Raw genomic sequence first — 6,000 nt, forward strand, 5'->3', positions numbered from 1 at the left:
CCTCTTGAGGGACAAGGAAGCGCGTTTGTTGATTAAGGGTGTTGAGGAGTGAAGAGCAAGCGTTGTGAGACGGAAGAAAAAGAGAGATGAAGAATGACGTTATTTTAGGGTTTAATTTAGGACTCCTATTTTCAATTGTATCTGCAAATAAATGGGCTAATTAAGTGGGCTGATAAATTTTTAAATATAGGTATACATAAATTTTACAAATTCATCCATTTTCTCCCTTCTTCTATTTCTATTTTTCCACTCTACAATCAATTCAACGCCTACTTCTTGCCCAATTCTAATTTTCTCGCATTGATGCTTCTTACAATTACATTGACGCATAACTTGGAATGCCGATATTGACTATCAGATTTAATTCACATTATTTGATTCTCCAATTCATGAAAGTTATATTTCCCAATTCTGATTTCGATATTCCGGTTGGATTTTTCATAACATATTTCTCAGATTTCATACTCTGTAATTTCTCATATTGCATTGCTTGTTTGTGGTACATGAAATGAGCTAAGAATGAAATTAATAAACGCTGAGGTGGATTTTACACGTAATAAGCGTGTGCATGGTTGCATGCACACGAGAATTGTATGTTGTGAGCTCCAAATCAACACATAGCGTGTGATAGTTAGTTAATTGAAGTTGTTAGATTGATTGTTAGTTACTTCACAGCTATATAAGCTGAGCTACTTCAATTGTAAACGCATCTTTGATGAATTAATGCAAAATTCCCTTCCTTCTGCTCTGTCCTCTCCCTCGCGTCAGTCTATTTGTGTAGGTGCAATTCCGGTCGCCGTTCATAGCCCCGGCGACCCCAATTCCGCACCAATTGGTATCAGCTTTCTCGATCCTACTCCTGTGATGGTTGAAACACGCTCCGGCGATATGCGCCGGCTGGAAGAGATGCTAGCGGCCGCGATGGCTGATCTCGCCGATCGCGTGGCTGAATCTGATCGGAAACGTGACGAGCTTGATAAGCTCCGCGACACTACTGATGGATCTCGCGATCTCGCGGTGAAGGAACTTCGCGAAGGTCTCCTTGCTCTGCAACTCCAACAAAATGAGTTTCTCGCTCGTTTTGTTCCCCACACTCATGGCATGGCCGCTGGGCAATTTGCTGGTGGGATTGGGGGTGGCGGTGGTCCCCAACAACGTCAGCAATACTTCGCTACGCGTCAATCTAAAGTTGGATTTCCTATCTTTGCCGGCGAGGACTTAGCCGGATGGATCCTTCGTTGCGATCATTTTTTCGCGGTAGATCTGACTCCTGAGGACTATAAAGTCCGTCTAGCGGTGATCAATTTCGAAGGAAGAGCTCTTCAATGGTTCCAAAACTGGTCCAAATACCAGGATCGAGCTATGTCTACTCCGTGGCTGATAAACGTGCTAAGGGTCTCTGTTATGGTTGTGATGAAAAATTTGAACGAGGACATCGTTGTGCTCGGAAGCAACTTTACTTATTAGAAATTGATGATGGTTTAACCCCGGTTGAACTAGGCCCTGAATAGCTGAGTGATGATGATGGTACGGAAGATGAGCACCCCCTGATTTCTATCCATGCTATTAATGGCTCTTCCTCCCGGCACTTTCGCACTATGAGAGTCACTGGCCGTATGGAGAAGAAGGCTCTCCATATTCTCATTGATTCAGGGAGCACACATAATTTCCTTGATTTGCATTTGGCTAAGAGGCTGGGTCTTTCCCTCACTGCTGTCACTCCAGTGTATGTGGATGTGGCGGATGGCAATAAACTGGAGTGCAATTCTATGTGTAAAGGGATGAAGTGGTTCTTGAGAGGCACTGCCTTCTTGACTGATGTACTTCTCCTTCCCTTAGGTAACTGTGATATGGTGCTTGGAATCCAATGGCTGGAGACATTAGGTGACATCCAATGGAATTTTAAGAATTTGACCATGGACTTTACCTTGAATGGGAAGAGGCACCTATTGCGGGGTGGCCATAATGACCAAGTTGTTCAGGCTGTCTCTGCGAAGGAGATGAATAAGCTTCTTGCACATTCGGATGGTATCCAGTTGTGTTGTATACAAATGAACGTTGAGGGCCATGCTGACCTCTTTTCTGTTCAGGGAAGCACTGACGTGCAGCACCATATCCCTCCTCAGGTTCAAGACTTTTTGGAGGAGCAGAGCTCTGTTTTTGCTGAACCATCTTCTCTGCCTCCCATGCGCTCCCACAACCATAAGATCACTCTGACCCCTGAAGCTACTCCAGTAACATCTAGGCCGTATAGACACTCGGCACTACAGAAAAACATCATTGAGAAACAGATTTCTGAGCTTCTACAGCAAGGTTTTATCCAGCCTAGCTCTAGTCCTTTCTCTTCTCCGGTTGTGTTGGTTAAGAAGAAAGATGGCACATGGCGTATGTGTGTTGATTATAGACGATTGAATAAGCTCACTATCAAAGATAAATATCCCATTCCTCTCATTGATGAGCTGTTAGAGGAACTTAGAGGAGCTTCTATGTTTTCTAAAATTGATTTGAGGGCCGGTTATCACCAAATTCGGATGGAAGTGCAAGATATCCCTAAAACAGCCTTTCGAACTCATGATGGCCACTACGAGTTTGCTGTGATGCCCTTTGGCCTCACCAATGCTCCTGCCACGTTTCAAAGCTTGATGAACGATGTATTCAGACCTTTTTTAAGGAGGTTTGTGTTGGTATTTTTTGATGATATCCTAGTCTACAGCAAAGACTTGGATACTCACTTGAACCATCTCAGTTTGGTTTTCCAGAAACTCAAGGATAATTCTCTTTATGCTAAGGCTAGCAAATGTGAGTTTGCCCAGGATCGGATTGAATATCTTGGCCATATTATCTCGGAGAATGGGGTTTCTACTGATCCTAAGAAAGTTCAAGCAATGCAAGATTGGCCCACCCCTTTGGATGTCTCTAAGTTGCGGGGGTTTCTTGGTCTTACGGGATATTACAGGAAGTTTATTCGAAATTATGGTGTTATTTGTAAGCCACTCACTGATCTTCTTCGAAAGGATGCATTTCTTTGGGATGCCGCGGCCAATAAGGCTTTTCTGGAGTTGAAGAAGGCTATGGTTTCCCCACCGGTTCTAGCCTTGCCAGACTTTTCCTTACCCTTTGTGATTGAGACAGATGCTTCAAGTTATGGAATTGGTGCTGTGTTGATGCAAGCTGGACATCCAATTGCTTTTATTAGCAAAGCACTCTCTCCTAAAAACAGAAACCTCTCGGTGTATGACAAAGAGCTTCTTGCTCTTGTTTTTGCAGTCACCTACTGGAGCCACTACTTGAGCTCTATGCCTTTTGAAGTCCGAACTGATCACAAGACGTTGAGCCATTTAATGAAGCAGAAACTCACTACACCGGGGCAACTCAATTGGCTTTCCAAGCTTATGGCTTTTGATTTCGAGATTACTTACAAGAAGGGAGTGGAGAACAGTGCTGCTGATGCACTCTCTAGAGTCCACTCCTCGGAGGTCTTTTGTATGGCGATCACTACGGTTTCTGATGATCTCTATCCTCTCATTCAATCTACTTGGGATTCGGATCCCTCCTTGAAGCTGGTAATCACTGACTTACAACAGAACCCGACCTTAACTTCCAAATATTCCTGGTTAGGAGACCAACTGCGAAGAAAAGGCAGATTGGTGGTTGGCAATGACTCTGCCTTGCGCCTCAAAATCATCAATTTGTTCCATCATTCTAGCAGTGGAGGCCACTCTGGTGTGCTTGCTACTTACAAGAGGCTTTCTTCCCTCTTCTACTGGCCCAACATGGAAAAACAAATCAGAAATGTCATCCGGGAGTGTGATATCTGTCAACGTTATAAATATGACAATAGTGCATCCCCGGGATTACTTCAGCCTTTGCCTATACCTGATGCTGCGTGGTCACAAGTCTGCTTAGATTTTATTGAGGGACTCCCTTTGTCTCATGGGAAATCAGCCATTCTGGTCGTGGTAGACAGATTGACCAAGTATGCTCATTTCATGAGCCTCACTCATCCTTATTCGGCTCTTACCGTGGCTCAAGCCTTCCTTGATCATGTTTTTAAACTCCATGGCCTCCCCACTATTCTTATCAGTGATAGGGACAAGATTTTCCTCAGTCAATTTTGGTCTGATTTTTTTAAACTCCAAGGGGTTGAGCTTCACTTATCTACGGCCTATCATCCTCAATCCGATGGCCAAACGGAGGTGGTGAATCGATGCTTAGAGACGTATCTCCGTTGTATGTGCGGGGATCAGCCTGCTAATTGGTGCAAGTGGTTGTGCTTAGCCAAATTCTGGTACAATAGTTCTTTCCATTCATCCATCCAAACCACTCCTTTTGAAGCTTTATATGGCTACCCTCCTCCTCTTCACATCCCTTATTTCCGTGGGGACTCGGCTGTTCATGATGTGAATGAGAGCCTTCTAGCTCGTGAGGCTATGTTGGATGTGCTAAAGTTCCATTTGGGCTGAGCTCAAAGGCGAATGAAACAGCAACATGATAAACACCGTTCGGACCGCCGCTTTGCTATGGGTGATTGGGTGTATCTCAAGCTTCAACCTTATCGCCAAAACACTCTCCGTGATCGTCAGTTCCACAAGCTTAGTCCTCGCTTCTTTGGACCCTTCAAGATCATTGATAAATTTGGGGAAGTTGCCTACAAGCTTGCTCTGCCACAGGATGCCAGAATTCATCCGGTTTTCCATGTGTCTCAACTCAAGAAGAAGGTTGGGCCGATCTCTCAGCTTCATGGCACTCTGCCCTTCCCTGGTAATTCCACATTCATCGAGCCAGTTCAAATCTTGGATCGTCGCTTGGTCAAGCGAGGTAATCACCCTGCTACGAAGGTTTTGGTCCACTGGTCTAATTCATTCCCGGAGGATGCTACTTGGGAATTTCTTCACGACATCAAGGAGCGCTTTCCTCTTTTTCAACCTTGAGGGCAAGGTTACTTGAGGGAGGGACGTTTGGTACATGAAATGAGCTAAGAATCAAATTAATAAACGCTGAGGTGGATTTTACACGTAATAAGCGTGTGCATGGTTGCATGCACACGAGAATTGTATGTTGTGAGCTCCAAATCAACACATAGCGTGTGATAGTTAGTTAATTGAAGCTGTTAGATTGATTGTTAGTTACTTCACAGCTATATAAGCTGAGCTACTTCAATTGTAAACGCATCTTTGATGAATTAATGCAAAATTCCCTTCCTTCTGCTCTGTCCTCTCCCTCGCGTCAGTCTATTTGTGTAGGTGCAATTCCGGTCGCCGTTCATAGCCCCGGCGACCCCAATTCCGCACCAGTTTGCTAAAATATTTTCTTAATCTCGTATCATGGTTATCGGTTTATATTTGGTCTGTGATTTATGAATTGAAGCAATATCAATGGTGGAAGTGAAAATAAGAAAAGCGCTCACCTCTGTTGACTTCTGATTTCCCTGTGTGGATTTTACATCTCTATCCAATTTTGTGATTTTTGAAATTTTAGGAGATGTGTGTTCTGGAATTTGAACTTGGAGAAAAAACATGTTGGAATCTCAATTTGAATGGAAAACGACGACGGAATTGAGCAAATGAATTTTTTACTTTATTGCAGAATCTGAACTAGTCAAGGAGTATTATTAATTTTATAAAACTGAAAAAATAAAAACTGGTCAAGGAGTATTATTAATTTTATAAAACTGAAAAAACAGAAATAAAAAGGGAAAAACTGAGAAGAAAGGAGTCGCTCATGCTGGCGCTCAAAATGAGCGCCCAGCAGATCAATCCTCAACATAAATGAATTAATTAGAGATCTCCAATAGGTTTTGGGCGATATAAGTATATAACTAATTAGTTAAAATTCATTATATAATATATTTTATATAAATTATTAGCCTTAATTATTTTTTTATATAATTTGTAAAATTATACTCTATATAATATAATATGTAGTAATATATAAGTAAATAAATTAAATATATATATGAAATTTGGAGTATAAATTATTGATAAAGTGTTTTGGGTTAAT

Source organism: Salvia splendens, chromosome 10 (assembly GCF_004379255.2).
Source record: "Salvia splendens isolate huo1 chromosome 10, SspV2, whole genome shotgun sequence".
Classification (NCBI taxonomy): domain Eukaryota; kingdom Viridiplantae; phylum Streptophyta; class Magnoliopsida; order Lamiales; family Lamiaceae; genus Salvia; species Salvia splendens.